The sequence below is a fragment of the Notamacropus eugenii genome, chromosome 1 (genome assembly GCF_028372415.1).
Source record: "Notamacropus eugenii isolate mMacEug1 chromosome 1, mMacEug1.pri_v2, whole genome shotgun sequence".
Lineage (NCBI taxonomy): Eukaryota > Metazoa > Chordata > Mammalia > Diprotodontia > Macropodidae > Notamacropus > Notamacropus eugenii.
Window position 1 is genome coordinate 117,080,388 of NC_092872.1, and position 17,832 is coordinate 117,098,219.

The 17,832-nt window shown below is 38.1% G+C and overlaps 2 protein-coding genes across 4 annotated transcripts in view; one reads left to right on the forward strand and one right to left on the reverse strand.

Moving 5' to 3' along the window:
* The window catches only part of IFT74 (intraflagellar transport 74), a 161,048-nt gene that overhangs the window by 2,843 nt on the left and 140,373 nt on the right, over positions 1–17,832 (forward strand). The window contains exon 1 of one of the 3 annotated variants that reach the window (XM_072612390.1): positions 3,574–3,790. The exons of 1 other annotated variant lie outside the window; for it this stretch is intronic. The gene's annotated coding sequence lies outside the window, so the exon portion shown is untranslated. Of the gene's footprint in view, positions 1–3,573; positions 3,791–13,099; positions 13,183–17,832 lie in introns of those variants that run through there. One more of the 3 variants, XM_072612399.1, reaches the window with a different exon arrangement.
* Positions 12,863–17,832, reverse strand: part of LRRC19 (leucine rich repeat containing 19) — a 46,150-nt gene continuing 41,180 nt past the window's right edge. Inside the window, exon 6 of the mRNA XM_072612432.1 lies at positions 12,863–12,935. The gene's annotated coding sequence lies outside the window, so the exon portion shown is untranslated. The remainder of the gene's footprint in view (positions 12,936–17,832) is intronic.

Here is a 17,832-nt window from a genome sequence, read left to right on the forward strand (position 1 = left end):
TATGTAATTTTAATGGTTTCAACTTGTACTGGACCATAGAATAGAAAAGTCATAATAGTGTAATATTTCATTTTAGAGATGTTAAGGGACATACCAGGAGAAGTAATAAGTAGCAGAAATCTGAAGCTAAACTGATTCTGATCCTAACTAGTAAAAAGCTGTATGACCTTGGGCACGTTGGAAAGGTATAAGACTCTAAAATATTAAAGAAAAAGACCATCTCTCTTCAGTATCAGTAACAATATTCATTATTCAGCAAACACTTACTGTGCTAAGCACAGGAATACGAAGACAAAAATAAATCAGTCCCTGTCCTCAAGGAGCAGCAATGTCTTCTTATAAGTAAATGCAAAATATGTTCCAAGTAAGGAGAAATTGGGGGGTAGGTGAAAAGTATTAATAACTAAGAAGACCAGGAAAAGTTTTCTAGGATCCCTAGCTTTCTTCAAGGCTCAATTCAGTTCCAGTTTTCCAGTAACAGTGCCACTCCCCTAGTCCTAATGACCCTTTTCTTGTGATTTCTCTATGTCCAGTATTTGCTTTAAGCATTTTTCTTAGTCTAGGACAGGGACCCATAGAGCCCCAAGGTTTTCATGGATAGACTCAAAGAAGCCCATGAACTTGGATGGGGGGAAAATAGCAATTATAAGTAAATGGACAATATGGAAGAGGGGATAAAGGAAGTTGTCAGGGACTCAACATGTGACTATTTCACCAGCACTTCCATCCCACCTTCTAGTAACCAGGAACTGTAAATTACCCTTTTAGCACACAAGTTTCCTCTACATGTGTGACTTACCATCATTTTCTATAAGTTTGAGATCCCTCTTCTCAGGGACCTTGTGGGTGCAAGGGGAGAATGTGCCCCAGTTCAGAAGAATTGTTTTTGTAACATTTGGACTTACACCTGCTTAGTAAATATGCTTTTTAAATATACATATGGCTGCTAACAAATGGGAAGCACACCAGAGGGTTGTTGTGAGTGAAAATATTAGAAACAACAGCCCTTCAAAGTTTACTTCTAAAACTTCCTAATAAAAATCAGCTGCCCTCTGGGGACTGTGGGTAATAATATAAGTGAAATTTAGAGAGAGAGAGAGAAAGAGAGAGACCTAGGGATGTTGCTACACTTGTAACAAATAAAAAACAAAAGAGGAAAAAAGAATTAGTTTAGCAAAATCAACACAGCAACCAAGTTTGACAGTATATGCAACATTCTACACCTATTGCCCTCCACCTCTGGAAAAAAGAGAAGGAAGTTCATTTTCTCACTTCTTTAGGGTCAAGTTTGTTCATTATACACAGTATTCTTTTAATTAAAAAAATTACATTTTACATCAGTTCATACATTTCCATGCTTCTCTGAGTTTTTCAAATTTATTACTTCTTAAATATATAATATTCCATGGACATCAATTACTAAAAGCTCTCTCTTTCCCTCTTCTTTATCATTTGGCATTGTCCTCTACTCTCATTATCTCCAGGTTCTGATAATAAGATGGCTCTTCAACTCACCAAAGCTATGCCCTCTCTCTACATGTCTCCTTCCCATCTTCTTTTACAGATTGCTCCCTCAATAATGCTCCCCTCTAATAATATTTCTCCCAAACTACTGCTTTCTTCCCTGGTTCCTACAAACATGTTCCAATATTTTTCATCCTTAAAAAAAAAAAATCTCATCAGATCCTACCACCCCCTCAATGTAGCATCCTATAACTCTCTTCTTTTCTCAGTCAAATTCATAGAAAAAGATGTCTTCAACTCATGAGCTCCAGTTCTTGTTTTCTGTCATTCCCTCACTTGCAATTTTGCTTTCTACTTCATCCCTCAACTGCAACTGTTCTCCAAAGTTACAAATGACCTCTTAATTGCCAAATCTAATGATCTTTTCTTAGTCCTCACCCTTCTTGACCTGTTTGCAGCATTTGACAGTTGATCATCTTCTCATGCTGGATATTCTGCTCTGGGTTTTTATTCTTCATATTATTCTCTCCCACTTCTCCAAACTCTTTTAACACCTCTTCAGTTTCTTCACTAGGTCATCTTCCACATCAGTCTTCCTAACATCAGGTTTACTCCAAGGCTTTTTCCTCAGTCATCTTTTTTTCTCTCTCTCTGCAGTCTCTTATTTAGTGACCCCATCAGTTTCCATTGGTTTAAATTGTCATCTACACAGTTGACTCCCAGATCTCTATGTACAGCTTGAGGTTTTTGTTTTGGTTTGTTTTCTGATCTCTAGTCCAGCATTGCCTATTGGATATTTAAACATGATTGATGTCTCATATATACAACAAGCTTATCACATCAAAATTTATCGTATCAAATTTAACATGTCAAAAACTTAACATATTGTCTTTCTCTGAGGTGCTAGGTTACACAGTAGAAGGAGTGCTATGTCTGGACTCAGGAAAACTTAAGTTCATATTCCACCTCAGACATTAACTGTGTGACCCTAGACAAGTCACTTAACCTTCTGAGCCTCAGTTTCCTCATCTATAAAATGTGGATAATAACATCACCTACCTCCCAGAATTATTGTGACAATTAAATGGGATAACATGTGAGGTCCTTTGCAAACCTCAATGTAAATGCTATATAAATATAAATTTATAAATATTAGCATATTTAAATATATGTAATATATAAATACTAGCTCTAAGCCTCATCCTCTTCTAAGCTTCCATATTTTTGTCAAGGGTATCCCCATATTTCTCAGTTTCTCAGTTGTTTAAAAAAATTCTCCAATGTTCATTCTTATTTACCCTACATATACAATCATTGTTTTTATCTCCCCAGTATCTCTTTGTATCTCTTGCATCTCTCTTCTCTCTCTCCTTCTCACTACTCAAGCAGATACTCTTTCTTAATTCAGGTCTTCATGGCCTCTCTCACCTTGACCATTCCAATATTGTCCTATCATCTCAGTACCTCAAGTGTCTTCCTACTCCAAATCACCTTCTACTTCACTGCCAACGTCATTTTCTATTAGCACAAATCTGACAATGTCACCCTTACACTCAAATGAAAGGAAAGAAACATGCATTTATTAAGTACCTACATGGTGCAGACACTATATTAATTACTTAATAAATATTATCTCATTTGATCATGTTATATCATTTGAAATAGACTCCATATTACCTCTAAGACAGAATATAAACTGTTTTAAAAGGGCTTCAGCACTTGTCCCCAAACTACATGTCCCCGTATGTATGTGTGCATCTATAAGTGTAAAGCATATGTAAGTTAGTATGTTTGTATATATATGAACATAAGTATGTGTACATGTATTTCTAAATGTATATTCATCTGCATACTTAGATACGTATGTCTCTTTCAGTTGAAAGTAAGCTCCTTGAGAGTATGACGTCGGTTTGGGAGCTTAATAAATGCTTGTTGATTGCGTTATTAGCCAATGAGGGGGCTCTGTCTCCTTTCCTTCCTTGGAAGAAGAATATTAGAATACAAGGGAGAAATTAAGGCAGGGTCAGTCTCAGCTCTTGGGCGGGGAGCAGGCTGGGGGAGGGGGAGGGGGAGGGAATAAAGGGGGGGCCGAGGGCGGGGCAGAGCGCCGGAAGTGCAGAGCTCCGGGCTGGGTCTCGTTGCCTGGATACGGGCTCGGGCGCTTTAGGCTGCGTGGCTGCGAGAAGGCCCCGGAGCTGCTGGACAGCCGGGAGTGCTGACGCTGGGCTGGGGGTGGGTGCACGAGGTATCCCGACTGGGGAGGGCTCAGAGGGGCTCCAGCGCCCTGGCTTCCCTGCGGCCGTGCCTCCCGGGCCCCCGGATAGAGGTGAGGCGTCCTCGACCCTTCCTCTCGCTCTGCCCGTGCTTACACACCTTGCTGCCCTCCTCCGCACCCCAACATAGCGTCTCCTTGCCCCATCCCTCTACTCTCCCTGGGCCGACTGCCCCCACCCTCGGACTTCCTGATTCCCGCCAGAACCTCAAGCCCCGGCCAGGCACCCCCTTCCTGAAATTGGGAATATTGAGCCCAGGGCTCTTCCAAACCGCCCCCCCTTCTCCCTCGCCGTTACTTATTCCCGGGGTGCTTGGGGACTGGGGAGGGAGATGGGGAGCTGGGAAAGTTGGGAAAGTTTGACTAAAGGTGAGAGAGCGGAAATGTTTTTGTTTTTTAAGCCGAGATACAAGGTACAAAGTTGGTTCAGCAGTCGTGTTTTTGGTTGGTTTGTTTCAGAGGAGACGTTCAGGCCCTGCCTTTCTAAGTGAGGTCTCACAGCTAGGTTGATGGCGGAGTCGGTCCTAGAATCCAGCTTTCCTGACTCCTGTGGTTTTCCCCCCGGTCATCTTAATATGCTAGTGCTTTCCCTCGGAGATTAATAACATTTACTCTGTGTATGTCCTGCTTGTACTCAGTCCTTTACTTGTTTTCTCCCCTACTAGAATATGAGCTCCTTGCGAGTAGGGGTCTTTTTTCTTTTTATTTTCTTTTCTCTTCTTCTTTGCCTTTCTTCGTATGCTCACATTTTATTAGGAGCACAAAATAAATGCTAGTTGACTTCACTTTTAGTTTCCATATTTTACCAGCTAGAGAGGAAAGTCTGAATAGAAGCAAAGGGAGGCTTTATTTGTTTGTTTCACAGACTTTTTCTAAATAAAAACAAAAATATAAGCCACACCATGTTTACATGCTGTAATTTTTTCTTAGAAAGAGACTTCCGGAGAGAAAATGGGGTGGTATTTCCAACAGAAATAACTGCTAGTCATGATTAAGCCACCTGTGGAGAAACCCTTTTGACTAAACTCTCCCTCCTACAACAGATATCTATCAAAGCCTTCTTTGGGCAAGATGCTAAACAGTGGCATTAGGAAACTGTTTTTAAGTTTTAACAAATAAACAAAAAACAACAGTTACCGGCCTTGTGGAGCTCGCAATCTGACATACAGGTGAGAGGGATGTAAATAAGTATAAAACAGTATGTTATAAACATGTAGAGGAGAAGGTGAACCAGGATGAGAGATTTGGCAATGAAGGGGACATCTCTATAACTGTGGTACTTGAACTGTGACTTTAGTAAAGGAAGAATTTCAATAGGTAGATGGAGAAGTAGTCTGCCAGATGTGAGAGATGCACCAGGAGGCAGGACAGAATAAGAGCAAGGACTTGTTAGTAAGTCAGTTTGCCTACAGAGTAAAGGGATTTAAAGGTATGAAATATGAATGAGTGGGTAAATTGGAACTATCTTTGGAAGACTTCGGTTACTAGGGTAAGTAATTTATATTCCTAGGCACTGCAGAGCCACTGAAGTAAGGGAGTGATGTTATCAAACTTATTCATCAAGCAAATAACTGGCAGCAGTATCAAGGATGGAGAGGGCAAAAAAACTGGAGGGAAATCAGTTGGCAAGCTGTTTTTGTTCTACTGCAGGGGTGGGGAACATGTGGCCTTCTAGATCCTTGGGTGCATCCTTTGACTAAGTCCAAGTTTTACAGAACAAATTCTTTTATTAAGGGATTTGTTCTGTGAAGTTTGGATTTAGTCAAAGACCTGCACTTGAAGATCTGAAGAGCCTCATATTCCCTACCCCTGCCCTAGAGTCTTTGAAGTGTTTTGTTTGTTTGTTTGTTTGGTTTGGTTTGGTCTATAATCAGAAAGTGTTATTGCTTCTATGTGCTTAGCAACAGTACTTTTCTATGTATAGAATCTCAGAATTGGAATGAAAACAAGGGATAGATAGCTAATCCAACCCCTAACTAAATCATGAATCCCCTCTAAGTCAATAAGTATTTTTTAGGCACTTACTCTATAAGGAGGAACTACTGTACTAAATACTGGGGATACAAAGAATGGCAAAAAAATACCAACCCAGTTCTTGTCCTCAAGGAGTTCACCATCTACCTAGGACTACAGCATGCAAAAGATTATGTACAAACAAGATGGATATAGGACAGGTTGAAAATAATCTCAGAGACAAGGTACTAGTAGTAAGGGAAATTATATAGCACTTCTTGCAGAATGTGAGATTTTGGCTGAGACTTCAGGGAAGCCAGCAAATGGATACAAGGAAGATTTCCAGGCATGTGAGAGAACCAGTGGAAATATGTAGAGTTGGGAGAATGTAGGAAGAACAGGGAAGGCAGTATCATTGAATGGTAGAGTACATGGAGGGATAAATACTCATTCAACAGCTGTTAGAAAATCTTCAGTGTCAGATCATTCAACTTCTAAATAGATATGGTTATTAATTAGTTTTTCCTTCTGGTGAGGCAAAATTTACTTCCATCCATTGATCCTGTTTTTGTCCTGTGGGATCTCTGCAGAATAGGTTCAGACCCTTTTCACATGATATATCCCTTCATTTATTTTTAGACAATAGTCATGTATTCTCTGCATCTTCTAGGCTAATAGAGCTGGAAGGGACCTCTGAGACCTCCTAGTTCCTCCCACTTATTTTAGAGATAAGGAAACTGAGGCCTAGAAAAGGTAGGTGATTTGTCCAGGGTCACACAGAGTTTCAAAAGCAGAATTTTAACCCAGGGCTCTGACTGCAGGATTAGTGTTTGTTTCACCGCATGACATTTCATCTTCAACCCTTTTATGCTATTCTTATGTCATTTTTGAATCTTACTGTTTCCCTGATTGTCCTCTTCTCTAGAAATTCCAGGAAGTTGTTATTTAGTCTGAAATAACTTGTTGTTAATGAGTCGGTTTGGTTCATAGTACTCCCTGCTTCCCTCTCTGCTTACCTGAAAATCATTAATAATCTTTTCTAGAATTTTGCCAGAAACCAATATTAGGCTCAGTGACTTTTAATTTTAAGGTCTCTATCCCTTTGATGAAATTTGATATACTATTTTCTTATCTTCAGTTGTGCAATCCCTTTCCTCTTTTCTATAACTTGCTGTTATTGTTATATTTTTTGAGACTGGCTCTCTCTGTCTCTAGGTTGTGAATGCAATAGCCACTTACTGACCCCATTCCAATACTGACCCAGAAACCTTGTCCTTCTCTGTTTCAGACCTGGGCTCTTTAAAAGGCAGCCTGGTCGTTCTGTTCATTAAATTGATCAGTTCACCATATGGAGGCTCACAATATTAGCTGCTGGACTTAGTGGGGACACCCTACCATCTTTAGCCCTAATGCAGCTCAGAATCACTGAACTTAAACCATCCACCTGCCTACACCTCCTGGTACTAGGGATTATAAGCATGTGCCACCACCCGCAGCTATTTTCCCCTGGTTTCTTAAAGATTATAGCAGCCAGAGCGCATCCAACCATTCTGGAGAGCAATTTGGAACTATGCCCAAAGGGCTACAAAAATGTGCATACCCTTTGACCCAGCAATATCGCTACTAGGACTATATCCCCAAGAGATCATAAAAATGGGAAAGGGTCCCACATGTACAAAAATATTTATAGCAGCACTCTATGTAGTTGCCAAAAACTGGAAGTCAAGAGGATGTCCATCAATTGGGGAATGGCTGAATAAATTATGGTATATGAATGTAATGGAGTACTATTGTGCTATAAGAAATGATGAACAAGAAGACTTCAGAGAGGCCTGGAAGGACTTATATGACCTGATGCTGAGTGAAAGGAGCAGAACCAGGAGAACTTTGTGCACAGCAACAACCACAGTGTGTGAGAGTTTTTTTCTTGTAGACTTGGAATTTTGTAATAACGCAAAAACTTCTTATAAAAAAAAAAAAATCCCAAAGGTGGTTCTCAAGGCAAAATGCCTTCCACACTCAGAGAAAGAAATATGGAAGTCATTCACAAAATGTAGCAGATCATGTTTGTGTATGGGTATGTGTTTGTGTATCATGTTTTGATTTGTTATATGATTTCTTTCATTTATTTTAGTCTGACTACATAGCATGACTATAGTGAAAACATACTCAATAGGAAAGTATATGTAGAACCTATACAGAATTGTATGCAGTTGTGGGGAGGGAGGGGGGTAGTGGGGGGTAAGTGTGAGGGGGATAAAATCTTAATTGTATGGCAGTGATTGTTAAACATTAAAAAATAATAATAAAAAAAATAAATTTGAACCCATCAAAAAAAGAAAAAAAGATTATAGCAGCCAGCAAGGTATAGAGAACTGGCCTTGGAGCCAGGAAGACTTGGGTTTAAGTTTAAGTCCTGTGGCTAACACATACTCACTGTGTAAGCCAAGGTAAGTCACTTAACCACTCAGTGCTCCAGGCAACTCTTTTCTGATTATAAATTGCAGAGTAGATGGTGACCTACATTACTAGAGGAAGTTCCTCACTGGGAACTCCTCATACCAATGAAATCACAAGTTCATTCTCTATTTCCACCTCACCACAGAAGCCATACCTGCATATTGTTTCATTGCCTGGGGATGTAATTTGTCCAGGCCAGTGACTTGAACTCATTTAGGGCATCTAGATGAACTCTTACCATCTCCTTAAGTTTTGATTCCTTGTTTTCCTGTGCTTCCCAATCTATTTTCATAATCAGAGAATCTGAGTTAGAAGGATCCTGAAGGTCATCAAGTTTAGCCCAGACATGAACAAGCAGGCATATACGATTTTGTTTGAAGACCATCCGTGAGTCATTGATAAAATGTTAACTCTTACAAGGCCAAACATGTATTACTAGAGTACTCTATTAGAAGCCTCGTTCCAAGCTGACATCTAACCATTAAGGACTATTTGTTGATTCCAGTCATTTCAATTCAATTTAATATTTATTAAACACTCTCTGTTTGTCAAACACCACACAGGTTCTGGGAATACAAACAAAATAATTGCTTTCCTTAAGGAGCTTATATGCTTTAGAGAGAGAAACAACTTGTATACAGGTTTGTAAGGAGGGAACGTTGAGACTGCTGGAAGTAGAATTACAGGGGGTTTTTTAGTAGATTTTTCTATTAATACATTATCCAGATTTCTCTATTTTTCTCTCCTCATTCCTTCCAAAAAGCCATCCTTTATTAACTAAGAATGTTAAAAAGGAAAGAAGAAAAAAGATTTTAAATATCTAATGTTGCATTGTTCTATACCCATAGAGACCTGCAAAAAAACTAGTTGGAGAGAAGGCTCTTCTCTTATCTTTTCTTTGGGGCTAGTCTTCTGTATATTACCTTGCAACATTCTTTTTAGATTATGTTGTAGTGGTGGTTCTTTTATTTACATTGACATCATAAATGTGTATATTTTCTTGGCTTAGCTTGCTTCGTTTTGTATCTGTTCATGTCAGTCTTTACATACTATTCATCATAATTCATTTGTTTCCTATAGGCCAGTACTATTTTGTTACATTTATGTGCCACGTTTGTTTATCCATTCCCTATTCAAGGGACATCTACTTTGTTTCCAGGTGAAAAACTTACTCTAGTACTCTAGCATCTGTGTTGCAGGAGGTAGGACTTTTATGAGACCATTACAACTACAGTCACAGATAAGCATGAGAGGTTTTGGCAAATGCTCTGCTTAAGTCTAGGTAAACTGTATCTACAGCATTTCTAGTTCTACCAGTCTAATAAACCAGTTTAAAAGTCAGTAAACTTAATCAGGCATGGTGTTTCTTCTTTATGAACTCTGCTTCCTTTTATACATGTCCATTAACCATTCTTGTAACAATGTTTTAATTAAGTTCTCAACAAGAAATTAATGCGCACCCAGTATGTGTAAGCCATAGTGATGTATGCTGGGAGTACCAAGACAAAAACAAATAACAGTCCCTGTCCTCAAGGAGAATATGTTTTGAAGTTTATTTTTCCTGGGTGATATAAGAGATAAATACACAAGTAAATGTAATATGAGAGCACTAACAAGGAGGGTGATGGGGGAAGGTTTTTGCACAAGAAGAAAATAAGGAATGTAATGAAGCCACAGGCATAGACAAGAAGGGTATACATTGTAGCAATGGTGGATACCCTGTGCAAAGGTGCAGAGGTAGGAGATGGCATACTGAGTTTAGGCAACAGGAAGTAGTCCAATTTAGCTAGATCCTAAAAATTACACAGAGGAGAATGATGTGAAATAAATTTGAAAAGTCAAATTTGAGTCAGATTGTGAGTGGCTTTAAATGCCAAATAGAAGAATTTGTACTTTATCTTAAAGGCAATAGGAAGGCACTGAATTTTCTTATGCAGAGGCAGGGGAATGATAAGAATATGCTTGATAAAAATTATCTTAGCATCCATGTGGCAAATGAATTAGATAAGAGACTGGAATCAATCAATAATCATTGATTATCACTTGTTATGAGCTAGGCACTGTGTTAAATGTTGGGGATACAATAACAAAAGTGAAATATTCGCTATTCCCAAGACACATTCTGATGGGATCATATAATAGCATACACAAGAGCCCTTCAATATAGAGAGATATATTGTGGATGAATGTAACACCAATGGGATACCCTTAGCAGCTGCTATGAATATGCATATGTATTGCCAGGGTAGATTTGCAAAAAAAAAAAAAACTTTCTTCCTCAAAGGCAAAACCAAAATATTTATTTAGAACAAAACTATTAGGATACCAGGAGGTAAGATTTAGCAAGGTACTTATCACCAATCCTGAGAACACCAACACCTTAAGCATTCTTTCTGTTAGGCCTCCCCACAAACAAGTTCCCCTAGGCAAAATTCCTCCCTCCCCAACATTCTGTTTCAGTTGGGCAATCTCCTCCCACACTAGGCTCCATGTGACTCAGACTATCACTGCTGTGAGCTGGGCCAGAACTCAAAGCAGGTCACTTAGACCTACTAATGGACTGGGAAGATCTTCCTATCCCATTAACATTACAATGAGAAAGTCTTCCGAGGAGGACCAAGAAGTTCTGAAGAAGTTGATGCTTGGGCTGATTCTTGAAGGCAACCAAAGATTCTTGGTGGAAGTATAGAAAAGTATTCCAGGCATAGAAGGAAATTAGGAAGGTGTTGGTAGTACTCCATGCAAGAATTTTTGGATGTCTGTGTACATCCAATTTGAAATGTCCCATAGACTGTTGGAGATGCAGTACTGAAGCTCATGGGAATGAGAAGTTTTACAATATTTCTGGAAATAACTTTTCCCACCCTTCCTTTAGGAACTCTTCCTTATAACAGAGAAAAACAAACAAAAACACCTAATGTGATGACTGAATCTGACAATGTATATTGTCATATACATTCCAATAACCCCTACTTTTCTGCCACGAAGAAACATCCATGGTTTTTCATTTACTTAGTCTGGTTTTTTTTAGCGATATTTTCATTTTTAAAAAAATTTTGGTTCTGCTTACTTCACTGTGAATCAGCCCATATATATTCCATGTTTCTTTCAATTTCTCATATTTGTCATTTGCTGTACAATAATACTCCATTACATTCATATGCCACAGTTTTGTTTTGCTAAATATTCCCCACTTAATAGATACTCACTTTATTGCCAGTTCTTTGCTACCACTGCGGCATTTATGTTTGCAAAGAACTGGAAACAGAATGGGTATTCATTGTGGAACTGAACAAATTTTTCAAAAGGAAAGAGGTTGGTTATTTTTCCTCTCTTATTATATTTTTTCCCTCAATTACGTATAAAAACAATTTTTTAGCATTTTAAAAAATTTTGAATTGCATATTCTCTCCTTGCCTCTTCTGCCTCCCCTCTTCTTGAGAAGGCAACCAATTTGGTATAGATTATACATGTAAAGTAATGCAAAACTTCAGACCAAAAAAGTCCCTAGAAAAACAAAGTTAAAAAAGCTATGCTTTGATCTCCATTCAGATTCCATCAATTCTTTCTTTTGGGGTGGATACCATTTTTTCATTGTAAGTCTTTGGAATTGTCTTAGATCATTGCATAGATCAGACTAGTTAAGTCATTCACAACTGATCATCATATAACATTGCTGCTAATTACAGTGTTCTCCTGATTCTGCTTACTTCATTTTGCTTCAGTTCATGGAAGTCTTCACAGCCTTTAAGTATCCTGATTATCATTTCTGATAACACAATAGTATTCCATCATAATCATATACCATAACTTCTTCCATTCCCCCAGTCATGGGCATCCCCACAACTTCCAATTCTTTGCCACCACAAAAAGTGCTGCTATAAATATTTTTGTACATGCAGGTTCTTTTCCTTTTTCTTTGACCTCTTTAGAATATAGACCTACCTGGGTCAAAGGGTGTGCACAGTTTTTTAGCCCTTTGGGCATACTCTCTAGAAAGGTGGATCAGTTCACAACTCTACCCACAGCGCATTAGTATTCCAGTTTTTCCACATCCCCTCCAACATTTGTCATTTCCTTTTCTGTCATATTAGACCATCTGATAGGTGTGAGGTGGTAACTCACAGTTGTTTTAATTTGCATTTTTTTTGAATCAGTAGTGATTTGGAGCATTTTTTTTTCTATGACTATAGCTAGCTTTGATTTCTTCATCTGAAAACTGCCTATTCTTATCCTATGACCATTTATTGATTGGGAATGACAAATATTCTTGTAAATGTGACTAACCTCTATATATCTGAGACATGAAGCCTTTGTCAGAGAAACTTACAGTAAATTTTTTTTCCTCACTTCAGCTCCAAGATCTTTCTTATTCATTACTTAGGTCAATGGGGCAACTGGTATCAGTAGAACTTTAACAGGGATAATTGAAAATAACTATGTAAAACAATGTCTTAGGCAACTGGTGTCAACAGGACTTTATGACAGTATAACAGGGATCGCATAAAATAAGCACATAAAACATCTTAGGGTGGAGCTTGAGCACAAGCACCCTATCATTACCCGCCTTGAACTAATGGGACCCAAAATCTTCTTCCATAGCTACTTCCAATGAGATTGGACATAAAGCTGTCTCTGCCCTAAGGGGTCCGATTTGAGGGGTCAGTTCTGTATGTGGCATCCAGAGTTGGTCAACACTAGGTCCAGGGGTGACACATCACAGTCATGGACAGGGGTTGACATCCAGTTTAAGCAATCAGGTATCTGCAGGTGGAAGGTACTAAGCCTGCAGAAAACAAAATTAAAAAATAAGTTAAACAGACAAAAAGCCAAACAGAAACAAGGAGACAGTAACCAGAAGCAGGATAGATAGGATCAGCCATGCTTCCGGAGTCCATGAACCCACTATCATAGCCTCTTTTACTATTGTTTACTGTTTTCTAATTTGCAGTTTGGGAGTCATCATTCCGGTTAGAAGTATACTTTTCTTTAATCTGAGCTGGGACCTGGCCAATTTCTCATTCTCCCTGCAGGTATGATGAACTTGGATATAATTTTTCAGGAGGAATTATAGGGACAGTTCTTATTTCCCTGCTCAGTCTAATAACAAGTCCCTTTTCTAAAAATTTTTTTTACATATTCATTAGTTGGAATGCCATCTATTCTTCCAAAATCTACCTCTCTCTCAATAGAGCAGTAAACAATTCTTCTTCTGTCAGTCTATTCTGACTTTAAATCTGTTGGCTATGTACTCTTCTCACTTGAGGAAATTTATCTTTTTCACTGATTCTCACCATCCAAGTTACCAATGATTCTCCCATTCTTTAGATGAACCGACTCAAAATATCCATGAACTGCTGCTGAGTGAAATCTTTAATTACTTCCCCAATCCCTATGTAACCTCTCAATTCTCCTGCTCTATCAGGTATGCTTCTGCCTGAAAAGCCTCCCATGCATCCTGCTGGCAGGTATTTGGACCTCAATCAAGCCCAGCTTGTGCAAGGACTGTATTCTTCTTGTTACTTTTTTGCTTCTTTTTGTGAGCTAAACTAACAATAGCCTTGTCTTCTACCTCCTGAGACTTTCAGGCTTGCTCTTCTAAAAGAGTTTCAATGTTGCAGCATAAAAAGCTTCTCATGCAAACTAACCAACTCCTTTTTCATCTGAGCTTTCTCTTCCAGCAGCTTGTCTCTATTTTTACACATAAGGTGATAACTTGTTAGCAAGGCCCAGTTTCTCCTACATACTCCTGCCATTTCTTTCCTTGGTTCTATTCGTATTCCTTGCAAACATCTTTCTAAATGTCTGGGTCCTTCCTTCTGCAGCCGTGGTCCCCATTTTTCACAGTCTTGTGCTTTTAGCCCATTCCTGTGCTAAGGAGAAATAAAGTAAATCCTATCCATTTCTTCCTCCAGAGTCTTTCTGTCTCCAAATAGAGGTCTCATATTTTGCAATCCCATCCTTGTTGCCATTTGTAGCACCAACATGATATTCACAACATCTACCGTGTCCATAAGTATGCCAGCACAGTTCTGAATCGTGAAATACAACACTCTCCACATGGAATCCAGAACCAAAACATTTTTCAGACAGAAGAAAGCCAAATCCCAACTCCAGAAAGCCAAATCCATCATAGTAACAAAGAAATCTATACACAATAACAATGCAGAGGGCAGTACTATCCCTAAGCCTTCTATCTGTTAGGCTTCCCACAAACCAGCTCCCTTAAACAAATCACAAACAGACTCCCTTAAATAAAGTCATAAACAAGCTCTCTCACTCAAACTAGCCAGTTGTCTTTCCCAGCTCTGACCGCTCTCTGACTAACTTCTCAGCTCTGTTCTAGTGCCAGCTCTGCTCTAGCTCCACTTCTTCCTGTTCCACCCTTCCTGCTCCACCCCTTCCTGTTCCATGTGACTTGAATCATGTAACTTAGGCTTCCATGTGATTTAAGCAGATCACATGGATCTGTTAATGGATAAGAAAGATCTTCCCATTAAGAAGTAAAATTTCATTAACAATAAACAAAAATGCATTATCCATACAATTATATACCCATTTTAACATTTTGCTGTGAAATATTGCTGTGTACCTAGTTTCTACCAAACTGCTTTCCAATTTTCCTAGCTGTTTTTTTATCATATGTTGAGATCTTACCCCAAAAGCTTGAATATTTGGGTTTATCAAAAACTGCTATGACCATTTACTATTTTGTAATGTGTACCTAATCTATTCTGCTGATCTGCTACTCTATTCTTAGTGCCAAATTGCTTTGATGATTACTGCTTTGTAATACAGTTTGAAATCTGGTACTACTAGACCATCTTTCTTCACATTTTTCTTCAATGATTCCCTTGATATCCTTGATATTTTTTCTTCCATAAAATTTTTTGTAACTCCATAAAATAATTTTTGGTACTTTCATTTGTATGGCACTAAATAAGTAAAATAGTTTAGGTAGAATTATCATTTTTATTTATTGGCCCTGCCTACTCATGAGCAATTAATATTTCTCCCTTTGTTTAGATCTGACTTTATTTGTGTGAAAAGTGTCTTGTAATTATATTCATATAGTTCCTGGGTTTGTTTTGGTAGGTAGATGTCAACTCTTTTTATATTGTCTGCAGTTAACTTTAAATGGAATTTCTCTATGTCTTCCTGCTGGACTTTGTTGGTTATATATAAAAATGCTGATCATTTATGTGGGTTTATCTTATATCCTGTAATTTTGCTAAACTTGTAAATTGTTTCAACTAGTTTTTTAGTTGATTCTCTAGGATTTTCTAAGTATACCGTTACATCATCTGCAAAGAGTAATAGTTTTGTTTCCTCATTGCCTGTTCTAATCCCTTCAATTTCTTTTTCCTCTCTTTGAAATAGCTAGCATTTCTCGCATAATATTAAATAATAGCAGTGATAATAGGCATCCTTGCTTCACCTCCAATCTTATTAGGAAAGCGTCTAGCTTATTTCCATTACAGATAATAATAGTTCTTGGTTTACTTGTCATTTTAAGGAAAGCTGCATTTATTCCTATGCTTTCTAGTATTTTTTGTAGGAATGTTTGTTGTCTATTGTCAAAAGTTTTTTCTGTATCTATTGAGATAATGTGATTTTTTGTTGTTTTCATTCATTTTCATAATATTAAACCAATCCTGCATTCCTGGTATAATTTGTACGTGGTTGTAGTGTATGGTATTTGTGATATATTTCTGTAATCTCCTTATTTGTATTTTATTTAAAATTTTTGCATCAATATTCATTGCCAGGCCTAGAGGCCTGAGGGCTACCCGAGTCTTACCTTACCTGTCCCAGGTCTTCGGTTGGCCAAACCGGATAAACGTATGAGAGAAGAGACTTTCCGGAGTCGAACAAGGGTTAGGCTTTATTCAGGGTCCTGGTTACATGTGCAGGGGGAGCTCTTCCTTAGGAGGGAGAGAGAAATCTCCCAAGGAGGCAAAGATCTTAAGGTAAGAGATTGGAAGTAGAAGTGTAAGTGGGGAGAGAGGGGGAGGGGAGAGTGAAGAGAGGAAAAACGGAGCCTTCTGTCCTGTCAGGGCCCCTCCGCGCTAAGAGCGCCTTCAGGCTTTCCTGACCCTAATTAAGCTCTCCGGCCGTGTAGTTTGCACCTGAATACCGTGCCTGTTAGATAACAATAGGTGTGCCCAGATCCGGGACAGTCTCGAGGGCGGGGAGAGCTCTCTCCCATCATGTTTCTCACGGGAAGAGGTGGAAATACACGAGATAGCTCGGTCTCACTCCTCGATTCCCTGCCGTTTCCTGGGGGGCCTCATGAGAACTCTAAGATGTAGAAGTTCCCACCTTTACCCACCCGAGACTGTCCACATGGAATTGAGCTTCCACCCCCAACAATTCATTAAGGAAGTTGGTCTATGGTATTCTTTGTCTGTTTTTGCTCTCCCTAGTTTAGGTACTAATGTCATATTTGTGTCATAGAAGGAATTTGGTAGGATTCCTTCTTTTCGTATTTTCCCAGATAGCTTATATAGTATTGAAATTACTTGTTCTTTAAATGTTTGGTATAATTCATATGGTCCTGAGGATTTTTTCTTAGGGAACTCATTTATGGCTTATTCAATTTCTTTTTCTGAGATAGGGTCAAGTCCTCTTCTGATAATCTGGGCAATTTATGTTATTGTAAATATTGTAAATATTCATCCATTTCACTTAGGCTATTAGATCTATTGTCATGTAATGGACAAAATAGCTCCCAATAACTACTTCAGTTTCATCTTCATTGATGGTGAATTTACCATTTTCATTTTTGATATTGGTTATTAGGTTTTCTTTTTTTAAAAAACCAAATTAACCAATGACTTTTCTATGTTTTTTTTCATTAAAACAGTTTCTAATTTTGTTAATTCAAGTTTTCTTTCTAATTTATTAATCTCTTCTTTGGTTTTCAGGATTTTCAATTTGATGTTTAATTGGATATCTTTAATTTGTTCTTTTTCAAGTTTTTTTTTTTAATTTGCATGCCCAGTTCATTGATCTGTTCCTTCTCTATTTTATTGCTCTAAAATGTTTAGAGATATACATTTCCCCCAAAGTGCTGCTTTGGCTAAATTTTGGTATGTTGTCTCATTGTTAGTCTTGTTAATGAAATTATTGTTTTCATGATATTTTTTCTTTAACCCACTCATTCTTTAGGTTTAGATTTAGTTTCCAATTAATTTTTAACCTATGTTTCTAAAGTATTTTATTGAATGTAATTTTTATTACAGTATGATCTGAAAAGGATGCATTTACTATTTCTGCTTTTCTGCATTTAGTTGTGAAGTTTTTATACACTAGTACATGGTCAATTTTTGTGAATGTTTAACAGGAAAAAAAATGTATGCTCCTTTTTATTCCCATTCAGTTTTCTCCTAAAGTCTATCATATCCATCACCTTTTTGTTAAGAGATGGGAAACGTTTCATAATTGAACCTCTGAACTCATGACTACATTGATCAGAGTTCTAAACTTCTAAGTTGTTTTTCTTTACAGTACAACCAGGAGTAAATAGTTCTCCTGCTTATGCTCACTTCATTCTTCATAACCTCATTTAAGTCCTCACAGACTTCCTTGAATCTGTTCCTTTCTTCCTGTCCCTATGGTGCAATAATATGGTACTGCATTCATATAAAATTATTTGTTCAGCCCTACCCAGTTGATGGATA